Below are 14,499 nucleotides of genomic sequence, written 5' to 3'. Positions count from 1 at the left end.
TAGTCGTTGGTATTAAACGACAATCCTTGGAAAGATAATAACTTTTTGTAGAATTTACTACTTGTTTGATAAGTGTTCTTATTTATAAAAAAAAACTATTATTTTTAACATTTTGCAAGCATAATGAGGTTCAGCAGTAAGATGGGGTAGTGAGGGAGGTGAGAAGACATTGGGCCTCGGAACAAAAGAGAGTATTTTTTAAATGTCCAACGTAATTGGAGGTATGAAGAGTAAACAAAGGGGTAGAAATAGTAGTCCCCTTACTTTTTGCACCTGAACCCAAGTATAGATCTACTGCTAATAAGTCAAGGGTAGCTCCATAGGGGTGGTGAAATTATAATTTGTCCCTTAATAGAAAAATCTGACCAACAGTAATGTTGTCTTCGGTTTACTGCTGTTCAACAGTTTGGCCAGTCTTCTTAGGTTGACTTTTTTTCCCTGATGCAATTTCTGGTTTATACAGCCCAAAAATAAAATATATTTGTAGAGGTGTTTTAAATTGATTTGGTTGTTAATCACAAACTCCATTGGTTAGTTATTTAATTAAGCCATGACCAATTGCATAAATCCAACTCATATTGCCAATTGGTTATTTAATTATTATTAGTCAGATACAAAGCATGGTTCACTTGGCAGAATTCAGTTTTTGCAATGATGAGGTGGGTATTAGTTAAAGAGCAAATTTCATAATAATCCTCACTGGCTTATCAATACATAGGTTACAAAAGTACTAAGATAATTAATTAATACATTATCTACTGTCAAGACCGAAAGAATCCCAAAACATTTGACCACTCGATCACGATCACGATCACGATAAGAATATCACGTGGTCAATCGATCCATGACGATGAATTATGGGTTAACCAAGTCAGCAAGACTAACTCATAATTAAGAGTTGTTTAGCACAACCCTAAACACGAACCAACCTCCTAATCTAGCCCACCAACGAAAGTCCATTAAGGTAATATAAAGAGGTACAAAATCCAAGAATCAGGTACGTCATTATCTATAGTACTCTGACAACCGAGTGTCATACCCTGACTGACTTGATCGTCGGAGTGCCTTGTACAAGTACTATCTCAGTCATATACTCTCAGACGACCGAGAGGAGGAAGACGAAGTAGGAAACTGAGTGCGGAAACGACCGACCGAGTGGAAGAGCAAAACAATCGCTCACTAAAACACATTATTATCCACTATTGCTAGCTATGTGCTTGATACCATTACATGCATGTCTAGTATGACTTTAACTTTCTCCAAACATTGTGGATGGACAAGGAATCACTGATTAGGTAATTAAACCTACACAACATACATCTCTCTTTCTTCCCCGATTTTGTTATGCTCGGTTGATGTCTGTTTTTCCAAGTTCTCACTAATAATATCAATTTTGGAATCAACAGTTGCAGCAGTTTGCTGTGACTTTCTAACTTGTGCATCTGCTGATGCTAATTTGGGTTCTGAATAGTCCTTGGCTTTGCCCCACACAACTGAGTAAAGGCCCAATGCGATGATAATACCTCCAATTATACTGCCATGCATTCATACAAAACTTGGTTTGTCAATTGTAGTTGATAAGTGCATAGTTTTTTAGAAGGTTTTGATTATTAAAAACAAGAGATATTAATAAACGGTAGACATGAAAGCATAAAGGGTGTAGGATATATATAACAGAGGAAATGAAAATAAGATGTAGACCTTCCTAGATGCAGCTGTTCTCCTAATATAAGGGAGCCCAAAGCAGCAACAATTATCATGCAAAGAGGATTAAAGGCTGTGGCAAATACGGGTCCTCTCAAATGCTACTGCACCATATCAATTTCAACGTGCACCAAACCTGTTATTGAAAAATGACAAAAATATTCTTTTAAAATAAAGAAAATAACCTTAAAATATAAGAGTGTAAAAAAGGTAATTTAAGGAACTTTTTATCCAGAAATATTTCAGATTTAGATATTCAGAACACATTTTTGAATTTTGAAAATTTTTATCCAAAATGCATTTTCATTTTTTCTTTTGAAATTTTTTATTGAATGTATTTTTTATTTTTTTTTAATTATATTTACTATTTCGGATTTCTAAATCCAAAATAAAGGTAATTTTAAAAAATTTTAAAAATGATAAGGTGGAGGTTAGAATTAATATGGTAGGAAGAAATTGCCCCACTCAGTTTCAACACCAGCCCTTGAACATAGTATGCAATTCCAGAACTTACGACTCCCTGAAAAGGTTGGGAAATGCGTTAAACAAATTAAATTTTTCACATTTTTCTGAATATCTAATTAACACTTCTAAATGTAACGTCTTTTCTTTTCATATTCATATTAGGAGTTACGGGGAGGTTGATGGGCATGGAGATTGGTTGAAAGACTATCCCTGTGTAAATTAATTTTTATTAGGTGACTCATGAAATAAATAGAGGTTGGGCTTTGAATTTGAATATAATTTAATGATAATAATAATAAAATAATTTTTTTATTGATTAACCTAAGAAATATATAAAGTGAGAATCTAATCTGATGATATATATATAATGATACCGGATGATATTTCTACAAATTACGTGGTCATAGTTCAGTGTCAAGAAAAAAATGTCACAAAAATAAAATTGTCAAGAGTGAGGAAAAAAAGATAAAAATTATTCACACAAAAACTTTTATGAATCCAAGATAAGTGTATATCTTCTTTTTAATTTTAATTGTACGTAAAGCATGTTAACATTAGAATATTATTATATGCATTCTTTATGTTTTATTTTCCTTCTGATATAGAGTATCGTTGTTCATTTTGCAAAGTCTCACTGTGCTTCCTTCGTCTACTCTAATTGGGTTTTGAATCCATTGGATTATATGAGGATGGTTGTGTAATATTTTCTTGTGGTTAGTTTGGTTGTTCCTTTCTTGGTAGGAGTATGATAAAGTGTTTTGCTCTTTATGTATAAAGGTTAGACCACCTCTGAAGTGGTTTCCATTTATTTATTTTTTATTGCCGATAAAAAAAATGTTATAATTTAATTTAATTTACATTATATATTATAATTTAATTAATTAATTGAAAGTGAGGAATGAAAGGTTAAATTTTCTGCTTTATACATTAAATTTAAAATTAAAATTTTGAAATTATTTGTATGTTAGATTTGTAATTATCAAAAGTGATCAAATCTTTAAGTTTTATTTAATTTTAAATAAATGATAAATTTTATTTCAATTATCTACAAAATGAACTTTAAAACTATAAATAATGATGTATATGTGAATTGAAATTCATTATTATAAGACATTTATGGAATACTAACAAATTGATTAGTTGTTCTTATAATTAATAGATATGACGGTTGATAATAAGTATGCGTTATTAGTTTTATTTATATATCCAAAGATAATAAATACTCTTAATTAATGCATATGTAAAACTGAATAATGTTAATATAATTAGCGACATTATGTTTTGTGTATTAATGTATCCCCCAAAGTAGAACATTAGTATGCATAAAATGCTTGTTATTTGAATTTGTATTGTATGTTAAGTTTTTGACTCAAAGTATTAATGTTAAGTGTGTGATTGCACTATTTGTTCTTGTATCTTTACATTCGCATGCTACGTTTGTTTCAATCTTTAATGGTTTAAATTTTTCTGATTTGAGTGAACAAATCCAATCTCACTTAGGTGTATTGGATCTTGATTTGCCTTTTCAAATTGAGAAACTTGTTGCTATTACTGATGATAGTAGTAATGAAGAGAAAGCTCATTATAGGGATTGGAAAAAATCAAACAAACTTAGCTCGATGTTTATGTGAATGAGCATAGCAAGTAATATTAAGTCTGCTCGTTCTTCCCAAAACTAATAATGCAAAAGAATTTATGAAATTTGTGAAAGAGCGCTCCCAAACTACTGATAAGTCTCTTGTTGGGACATTAATGAGTATCTTAACCACCATAAAATTTTATGGTTATCGTACTATGCATGAAGCCTTTCTTTCTTTCCAGCTTGCTCCCTGATTGTTCACATAGTGTATGGAGTGGTTTCCATGATTCTTCATACTAGTCTCTTCATGAACTAACATGCTATGCAATTCATGCATATTTCACTTATCTTTCATAGTGTTATAGTTCATCTAGAAAAGACCATACTAAGACGGTAAAGAGTTCAAAATGAACTGCACGAGAAAATTATCATCTACTGCCATTCCAAAAGACTTAAGTTTTGTCACAATATTTGTCATTTCAATGACATGTTCGTGCATAGTACGAGAACCATCAAATTTCATGGTGATTAATGTACTCATTAATGTCCCAGCAAGAGACTTATCAACTATTTGGGAGCGCTCTTCCATAGACTTCATGAATTCTTTTGCATTCTCGATTTTGGGAAGAGCGGACTTAATATTGCTTACTATGCTTATTTGCATAAACATCAGGCTAAGTCTGTTTGACTTTTCCCTAGCTATATAATGAGCTTTCTCCTCATTGCTACTATCATCAGTAATAGCAACAGGTTTCTCGATTACAATGGCCAAATCAAGATCCAATACACCTAAGTGAAATTGAACTTTTTCACTCAAGTCAAAAAAATTTAGACCATTAAAGACTAGAACAGACATAGTTTGCGAATGTAAGGCTACAAAAACAGATATTGCAATCACACATGCTTAACATTAATACTTCGAGTCATAAACTAAACATACAATACAGATTCCGAAAACATTCTATGTATACTAATGTTCTTTTTTGGGAGATTCATTAATACACAAAACATAATGATGCTAATAGTATTAACTTTATTTGGCAAGATATATGCATTAACTAGAAACACTTGTTATCTTTGGATATACAAGCAAAACTAATAACACATACTCATTACCAACCATCATATCCATTATTTATAAGGACAACTAATCAACGTGACCCAAAAAATGTCTTATAATAATGAATTTTCATTTACCCATATTTAAATAATTTAACATCCATTTTATAGGTAATTGAAATAAAATTTATCAGTAATATGGAATTAAATAAAACTTAAAGATTTGATCACTTTGGTGATTAACAAATCTATCATACAAATCATTCCATAAATTATATCATTAATTGAAAAAAATTCATCCATGATTTGAAATTAAATAAAACATAAAGATCTTTAGTGATTACAAATCTATCATACAAATAATTCCAAAATTTTAATTTAAAAATTAATACATAAAGCGGAAAAATTAATTTTTCATTCCTCACTTTCAAACAATTAATTAAATTTTAATTAAATGCAAACCAGATGACTCTATAATATAATAAAATTTGAATTAAAAACTTTAATTAAACTTTAACAAAACCATTAATAAAAATGAGGACGTGAAGTGCATCGAATTAATGACTGGCGTAAGTTGCATTTATTTATTATTTTTTTATTCATTGCACAACTCGTCCCATTAGAAAAAAAAATTGATTCTTTTTCATGAAGCAAAATTGCTTAAGGTGCAGGAAAAAAATATATTATACATGCATTAATTATTCATCATCAACCTTGCCCTCTCACGCACCATTCCCGAACCCCAACATGTCCCTTCCGTTTTGTACTCGCTCATGGCCACTCATCGTTGCCGCCACTAGCGCTTCGCACACAGCTGCAACCAGCACGGAACCACCGCGCTGTCAGCCATGGACCACCGCCCAAAGAGAACCCACTGCCCGAACGCCAGCCAGGAACCACCGCGCGAAGACCCACCATGCGAACGCTACGCGAACCACCGCGCCGCACTAGCCACCGTGTTGCGCGAACCACCGTGCTACTTGACGCCACTAGGTTGCGTTCACCTGCGTCGTCGGCTGTAGATATGGGTGGTGACGAAGATGCGCAACTGATAGCGATGTTCACGCGTTTGGGTTCACAGGGTGTTGATGCCGTTAATGGCGTTGGGTGCAGGAAGATTAGGGTTCTGTTATTGAGGAATGAAAACTTAGAACTATAAACCCTAATTTTAAAATTAGGGTTCTTCAATTGGGATTAATTAAGAATTTAGGATTTTAAAATTATGAAAAAAATATTAATGGAGAATCACAAAATGAGCAACAAGGCTCTAATACCACATGTAAATTAAAACATGATAATGAATGCATACAATAATGTTCTCATATAGATTTTATCACATCATGATTCTCACACATATTCATACAATCAAGAAGGAATAGGCACTTACATTGATCCATAAGTGATCCTACTTGAGCAGTTACTTTATCTCCTTTGTCCAAATCTATCTCTTGGCAATTATTTTATTGTCACACACTTTCTTGATGACTAATAGTGAGACAACGTTTATTTGTAGAGACAAGACCCTTACTTTTTAATTCTCAATCTTCTTCAGATGTAGGTTTTCATTAGGTATCATCATATATATATTCTCACATTAACCAAGAGGCCCTTTAATTCTATTATTATTATTAAATCATATTCGGGCCCAAAGCCCAAACTCTAAGTCATGTGAGTCACTTTATAGAAATTAATTTACATAATTTCTTACACAGCATCTCATGTTCCAATACAGAAAGGAGACAACTTTAATCTCATGCAATGTCCAAAGAATGATTTGGACCGGAAACAGATGGAGACTATCCCTTATGCATATGTTATTGGGAGTTTAATGTATGCTCAAACATGTACAAGACTAGCTATTAGCTTTGTAGTTGGTATGCTTACTTATAAAAGATTTGATCATCTTGAAGTGATGAGATATACAGATTCAGATTTTAATGGTTGTGTGGATACACGAAAGTCTACATTTGGTTATGTGCATCTTTTAGCCGAATGAGCGATTTTATAGAAAAGTGTGAAGCAATCAGTCATTGTTGCATCCACCGTGGAGGCTGAATTTGTGGCATGCTTTAAGGTCATAGTTCAGGCTAATTGGTTGCAAATTTTTATTTAAAGACTTGGAATTGTTGACAGTATTGCCAAGCCACTAAGAATTTATTGTGATAATTTCGCAACTGTCTTCTTTTCTAAAAACAAAAATATTCCAAAAGGTGTTAAACATATGGAATTGAAATACTTTGTCGTTAAAGAGGAAGTTCAGAAACATAGAGTGTCAATAGAACATGCTAGCATTGATCTTATGATTGTTGACCTTTTAACAAAAGGGTTACCGTCCAAAACATTTACTAGTCATTTTGAAAATATCGACATTATGTTTACTAGTGAATGATGAATATTGTTATTAATGCTTATTTGACACTCTGAGAGCTTATTGATATATAAAAGTTTCTAAAATCTATGTTTTCTAGTTTATGTATATGCATGCAAATAATGGTATGAAAAACAAATTATGGTATTATTGATGGAAATGACATTATGTTTGAACTCATTATGGATTTCTCATTATAAAGTCATATTAAGGAGAAATGATATATAGTAATACATGGAAGGGAGTGTGTTGATTAAAAGACATGTAACCGTCATTACTCTTATTATTTTTGTATCCTTGATTTTGATTGATAATAAAACCAATTTATGTAGGGTGATAGAACCAATTTACGTAAGCCTTTATATGCGCATTATGATTTATGTAATTATTAAATCATGAAAGTATTATAGCTCATATGAGTCAAGTGGGAAATGTTAGAAATTATGTAAATTAATTTCTATTATGTGACTCACATGAAATAGAGTTTGAGTTTTGAGCGTGAATGTGATTTAATAATAATAATAAAAATAAAATGTTCATTATATATATATATATATATATATATATTTTATTTTTTATTTTTTTGATGATACCTAATGAAAATCTAATCTGATGGAGATTGGGAAAATAATAGCAATAGGGTTTTGTCTCTGCAAATAAAGTTGTCTCACAGTTGGTCATCAAAAAAGGGTGTGACAAAAATAGAATTGTCAAGAGATAGATTAAGAAAAGGAAGATAAAGAAACTGCTCGCATAGGAACTCTCATAGATCAAGATAAATGTTTATCTCCTTCTTAATTGTATGTAAATCATGTGAGAATCTTAACTTGATAAGATCCTTATGAGAACATTATTATATGCGTTCTTCATGTTTTATTTTACATGTTTGTCTCATCATCTAAAATCCAAATCGTCCCTTTTTTGAGACAATATCAACATGGCACAACACTGAACTAAGGTTGTTCAAAATCAAAAAAAAGTAAGTAATTTTCTTAATATACTAACCCCCAAAACTTCGAAACTTCTCTTCAAATGAAACTTCTTCAACCAGGGAACCTGGCCCCTAGAAAACGCCAATATTAAACTACATCAATTTTTTTATAGGCAAAAATAATAGTCTATGAGATTTGTTTTACATTAACATCATTGATTTTTCTCGACTTGATGAATCTAAATGGTTATATCGAGTCGGTTATTTGATTATTATTTACGACAATTAACATGATATAAGATCCAAACAACAAAAAAAGCTAGCAAAGAGAAATTTGAAGAGTGTAATACGTATGTAAAATACAGATAGATTTGAACAAACCGTGTAAAGAGGAGCATAGAGCCTGTAATCCCAACCAAGGGCCCAAGCGGGGGAGTGACGTTCCGCCACGAGTGACACTGCAAATGTTTCCACTCGCAAGCCATATCAATGTTGCCAATGATAGCTCCACTGGGTATCTTTTCACAATTACCGACTGCACCATTTTTATAGATAAACCAGCAAATCCATGTAAGACAGAGTTTCACGCACTCATCAATTAAATTATTATAAACCACGCATGGTTACATGTGTAAAATAATAACATAAAGAAAGCATACAATAATATATATCATAAGGATGATTGAGGGGGCGAGGTTGAGGGCGTGAGGACATATGTCCGCTTTGTGGTGTATAAAGAAAAGTCCCTGGCTGTAGGTACTTTGATGGTTGTTAAGCGGCCTTTTGATTTGTCTCAGGTAGAGGAAAACATAAGTGAAGGTTGAAAAGATAGTGTGGCCAGCGTGATCAGTCTCGGCTTGGAACAAAGTATGGCGGAGTTTTGTATGTAAAGGAGGTTTGTATACATGCTCTTGGCTCTTTGAAGACAGCAAACATAGTTGGAAAAGAGCTAAATGTTGTGGTCAGGGGAATGGGACGGGTGTGCAGAGTTCTTTTACAACCCACAATATGGTGCTGGGTGGGAGTGGAGTGTTCTTATGCACTAAAGGGTGAAGAAATGAACTTCTCTATTGTATGGAGACCAAGGCTGATGCAACATATGTGGCTGTTAAAAGAATGGCAAAACTGCTTTGGTATTGTGGTTGATTAGCTGGGGTATGTGGTCGGTGATGGACCAATTTGTGAGGATCTTGATGGCCAACACCTATGGATGAGGTCATATCCACACTAGCGAAGAAGAATATCCGGTTAACATAGCAGATGTAATGGGGCGAATTGGTTCTTTTTAGGAGGGACCACTGTGTGGAGGTTGAGGCTGATGCAAGGGGAAGATGTTGTACTGCCAGCTGTAGGGAGTCGGTTATGTTATGGTGGGAAGTTTTCGTCTGGCAACAATTAGAAAGGAAGCAGGGTGTTTGGTACATGTTGAAGTGTTGCTGCCACAAGCCCTGTTAGTGGTTGCTGCTGATGGCAGCTGCTAATTCAGGGTGAAATCAAGACCTTTGCAAGACTAAACGTATGTAGAAGGAAGCAAGAGGTTGTGGAACCTTTCTAGTAGAGGAGGTGGGGGTTGTTTTATTGACGCCTGGGCTATTCATGACGTTCTTAAGAAGTAGGAAGCTTAGTCACGTTGAGAAAGGATGGGAGGAAATCACTCTCTGTATTTTTTCTGTCAATTGCAGTGTGCTTTTCTACTGGCCTATGTGTATACCTATACCCCGTGATTGGTTCCCCTCTAGCTGAAACCACCTAGTGTTAAGTGTTTTTTTACCTCTGTTTTGTTTTGTTGTTAGCTTAGCTATAGAGTGGTCTTGTATAAGGGTTGGGACACCCCTTAAGTGTCTCTCTTTTATTCTATTAATTTATTGCTGATAAAAAAAAAATATCATAAGGATGATTCTCACACATCATATTTAATTATAATAGAGATAGACATTTATCTTGATCCATGAGAGTTTCTATTTGAGCAGTTTCTTTATTCCCTTTTCTCGATCTATCTCTTGGGAATTTTATTTTTGTCACACCCTTTCTTTATGGTCAACTGTGAGACAACTTTATTTGCAGAAACATAACCCTATTGTTATTATTTCTCAAACTCCATCAAATTAGATTTTCATCGGGTATCATATATATATATATATATATATATATATATATATATTGTCACTTTATTAATACATTAGGTATCATCAATTAAATGGACATTTTATTTTATTTTTATTATTAAATCAACATTCACGTCCAAAGTCGAAACTCTATTTCATGTGAGTCACATAATAGAAATTAACTTACATAATTTCTAACATTCTCTCACTTGACTCATATGAGCTATAATACTTTCATGATTCAATAATTATATAAATCATAATGCGCATTTAAAGGCCTTACGTAAATTGGTTCTATCACCAATCAAAATCAAAGGATACAAAATAATAAGAGTCATGGCGGTTACATGTCTTTTAATCAACACACTTCCTTCCATGTACTACTATATGGTCCTTTCTCCTTAATATGACTTTATAATGAAAAATCCATAGTGAGTTCAAACATAATGTTATTTTCATCAATAATAACATAATTTGTTTTCCATACCATAATTTGCATGCATATACATAAACTAGAAAACATAGATTTCATAAACTTTTATATATCAATGAGCTCTCAGAGTGTCAAATAAGCATTAATAACAACATTCATTATTCACTAGTAGACCAGTAAATGTTTTGGACGGTAACCCTTTTGTTAAATGGTCAACAATCATAAGATCAGTGCTAATATATGTTCTATTCCTACGACAAAGTATTTCAATTCCATATGTTTAACACCTTTTGGAATATTTTTCGTTTTTAGAAAAGAAGACAGCTGTGGAATTATCACAATAAATTCTCAATGGCTTGGCCATACTGTCAACAATTTCATGTTCTGAAATAAAATTTCGCAACCAATTGGCCTGAACTATGCCCTCAATGCATGCCGCAAATTCAACCTCTATGATGCAGCAACGACTGACTGTTTAACACTTTTCCATGAAATTGTTCATCTGGTAAAAAGATACACATAACCAAATGTAAACTTTTGTGGATACACAACCGGCAAAATCTGACTTTGTATATCCAATCACCTCAAGATGATCAGATCTTTATATTTCAAGAATTCCACTTTATTTTTATAAAGTATTGGTAGCATTTTCGGCAGTGCAACGCAAAAGAAAAAAATAAAAATAAAAATATATATATATATATATATATATATATTATTCAATTAATTCTTTATAGTTATAAAATTAGGATTTTAAAATTAGGATTTTTAAAGTTGGAGAGATTTTAAAATTAGGATTCATAAGATTGAGGAAAAATATCTTTAATGGAGAATCATATCAGGATCTTTCAATTCTGATTCTCACACATCATATTCAATTATAACAAAGATGGACATTTATCTTGATACATGAGAGTTTCTATGTGAGCAGTTTCTTTAATCTTCTTTATCCAATTTATCTCTTGCAATTGCAATTCCTTTATGTTTTACATTCATTCTTGATTACTAACTCTGAACAACTTTCTTTACACTTTGCAGAGAAAGAACCCGTTTATACTCTTTTCTAATCTCCATCAGATTAGATTTTTATTAAGTATTATAAGATATATATATAACTTCTTAAATTAACCAATAAATTTTTTATTTTATTATTATTATTATTAAATCACATTCACACCCAAAAACTATTTCATATTACTCACATCATATAAAAATTAATTTAGATAATTTCTAACAACATGCTAGAATTCTATTCATCTAATAGCTTTTTTGCTTTTAAATAATGCCTTGAGTTGTGGAGTCCTTATACTTCAGGAATCAGACACGCATTAAGTAGTATGATTTTATTAAAGAAAATGTTAATTAATACCTGCAAAATGTAGAAACACGACAAAGGCATACAACCCTTTAGTATATAAATAGCACCAGCCATTTGGTGGTTGTTGTGAGAGGTGCTTCCATTTTCATGATGAGTTGTACTTCCAGAATGAAAAAGGTTGAATGCAGGACCTTTGTAAATTGCCATTAGCAAAGCTCCTCCAAAGGTTACCAATGTTCCAATCACTTTGGCTACACTTCGAACCTCCTTTAATTTTAGATGCTCCAACCTACGTGCAAGCGCCAAAGTGCTGTACTCTCAGGTGTGTGCAGCAAATTGGATGCAGGTGCTGTCAAAGTGCTACTGTAGTGTAGGGTAATCTTCTTTAGAGTGTGTAATGATGTAGATAAGCCTAATGGTTATCTTGTTCTAAATCATATGAAAGACTAATTTTTGTAAACGGGTTGGGATGTCTGAAGTATCCCTTTTAATTTATATTACTCCAACATTTGTGTGTATTTCTTTAATATACACATACATATATATAGAGAATGAAACGTAGTATACATGAAAATGAGTAGTTAAAAACTTAAAAGTTGTCTCAGTTAGTAATTACGAAGATGACTGCAAGCAGAAAGGTGATAGAGGGCACAGTATTCATAATGGTAGATGTGAAGGAAGCCGAAGTATACTTCATCCCCAAGTAAGTGAAGCTTTGGTTAAAAACTGGCCTGGTAAAAAATAGCCATGTAATTATTTAATTAACAAAGTTATTATCCGGTAAAAGAAGATATTTCCCACCCAAATGTTATTCTCTGCAAGTAAATATATATATATATATATATATATATATATATATATATATATATTCTCGTGCTTAGGCAGATGTTGGTTCCAGGGTGCAAACAGTTAGTAGCAGCAGCAGAATTCTTCACCAACATTTTCCAATGCCTCCTCCAATATCTGAGAACTATCAACAAGCAAAGGTTACTAGAGTTGGAGGTTTCGTTGTATATGGTTGGCCTCTGTGGCAGCTTGTGGGTTTTGTAAGGTGGTTTGAAGGTGTCTGAAAGTTGGTTTTTTGTGCTGCATAACTCTTAAGCTAGCGTATGATTTTTAGTAGACAGTATGTTATGTTATGGAGGAAGAGGTGTGTTTGATGTTTGACAAAGTTTATATGCTATGCCTTATCTACACCTTCTGCCAGAGCAAAAAACTTTCATTCTTTAGTGGTTGCTTATAATGCAGGACTCTGTTTCCAGCAGGGTCTGTTTTTTTTTTGGGCTAATACTCCTGGAGTTTTAAGCATGGCAGGTTTTAGGGTTTTACAAAACACACGAACCACAAATGAGAGGAAGAAGGCATATCTTTTTTATTGTTTATTGTAAATTGGATTGAAAGAAGGAAGATGTTGGAAGAACTAAGCATATGATGATTTTGGACTGCTGTCATAGGATTTTGAATTGGTCTATGGAAAAGTCTTTATATATATATATATATATATATATATATATATATATATATATATATATATATTCCTTTATATGCATGCTTACAAATACAGATATTGTTGTAAGGCTAATTAATTTTAGATCTTCACTTCAGGAATCCAAGGACCCTTATCTGTAGAAACACTGCAAGTGTCATCTTAAGCCTACTTTTCCTGAAAAAACAAAACAAGGAATAAAATAAATTAAGGATATTGGTATTAGAATTGAGTCACCACAAAACGTACAGTTTTAAAGATATAGATGGAGATTTGATAAATGAAATTATTAAAGAAGAGACGAAAATAGTGACGCCTTTCAATAAAGAATGCAAAAGGGGCAAGAACAATTGTGGCCATAGCATTTCTGTACACAATAAACACGAAACGATTCATGCCATGGTTAAGAACATCCTTGCCGAAGATGTAATTGCCTGTCATGCCAAATTGCAAACCAATCATTAAGAGATATGATTTTGCAGCAATAAGAACTTGGCCTATATTTTTGACAGTCATGGTGTTGAGTGTGGCTGAATCGAAGAGAGGAAGAGTGAAGAGAAATGCTATGTGGTTGGTTATTATGAACACTCCTTGAGGTAATACGTTCTGAGAGGGATGTCCATCCTTTTATACACGAAATACCATAATAGCTACTAATGCCACCAACACAGTTAGTATTAAGAAAAACTATATTATAGGATACATTAAAAATCAGTGAGTTATATATTAGTTAACATTTTTAAAAGAGTTTATTGTTTTAATTTCTTAATTAATGTCTGAAAAACATATATTAACAGTCTTCTTTGTTTTTCATAATTAATTACAAATAGACACATGACACTGATGTTAGCTCTCTGTGTGGAGAGAGTAAACTGTTCTTGTCAAAATAATATAGAGGTCATTGTTGGATAGCAATAAAAATTAATTATTTGTGTACAAAAATCACATTATAAATAAATTAGAATTGTATTTTAATGGTGTCATGGATTTTATAATTACAAAAAAATATATCAAACTTTATTTCAGTGTTTTTCTTAAATTCAATACTAAA

The 14,499-nt window shown here is 32.4% G+C and overlaps 1 pseudogene; it reads right to left on the bottom strand.

The window, feature by feature from the left end:
• Window positions 1–1,305: 1,305 nt before the first annotated feature.
• On the bottom strand, window positions 1,306–14,024 carry LOC137821819 (WAT1-related protein At4g08290-like; annotated as a pseudogene).
• Window positions 14,025–14,499: the final 475 nt, after the last annotated feature.

The sequence above is a fragment of the Phaseolus vulgaris genome, chromosome 9 (genome assembly GCF_051622355.1).
Source record: "Phaseolus vulgaris cultivar YP4 chromosome 9, ASM5162235v1, whole genome shotgun sequence".
In the NCBI taxonomy this organism is placed as follows: domain Eukaryota; kingdom Viridiplantae; phylum Streptophyta; class Magnoliopsida; order Fabales; family Fabaceae; genus Phaseolus; species Phaseolus vulgaris.
Note: the sequence above shows the minus strand (reverse complement) of the source record. Positions and strands in the feature narration are given on the sequence as shown.